The sequence below is a fragment of the Propithecus coquereli genome, unplaced genomic scaffold (assembly GCF_000956105.1).
Source record: "Propithecus coquereli isolate 6110/MARCELLA unplaced genomic scaffold, Pcoq_1.0 Scaffold345, whole genome shotgun sequence".
Taxonomy (NCBI): domain Eukaryota; kingdom Metazoa; phylum Chordata; class Mammalia; order Primates; family Indriidae; genus Propithecus; species Propithecus coquereli.
Genome location: NW_012149119.1, coordinates 234731 through 235106, shown reverse-complemented (window position 1 = coordinate 235106; position 376 = coordinate 234731).

Sequence of the window (376 nt, the reverse complement as noted above, 5' to 3'; positions counted from 1 at the left end):
GTATATACTAATTTAGGGTCTGGTAAATGTAAGAAGGGTCAGTTGGCCTTATTTTTAAATTTTGTCATTAGCCCTCTAATGGGTATTAAATTACAATGCAACTCTAACAAATTCGTGTAATAAGCACAATTTATATTTGCCATTACATTTTCCTTTCAGAGCCACATTTTTCCCAACCTTTATCTCCTACATCCCATTTCCCCAGAGTCTCTTAGTACAGGGACTTTCCTACACCTTCCTCCAGGTACCATCTCTTAACTACTATCAAAATTCTCAAGTACTTTTCCTGTCATTAAGAGTGTAATATTATCCTTACTGTGTAGTAAAAAGGCTGTGGTCTCTGCATTCAAACCCCAGGTCTGTCTTCCATTTCTGG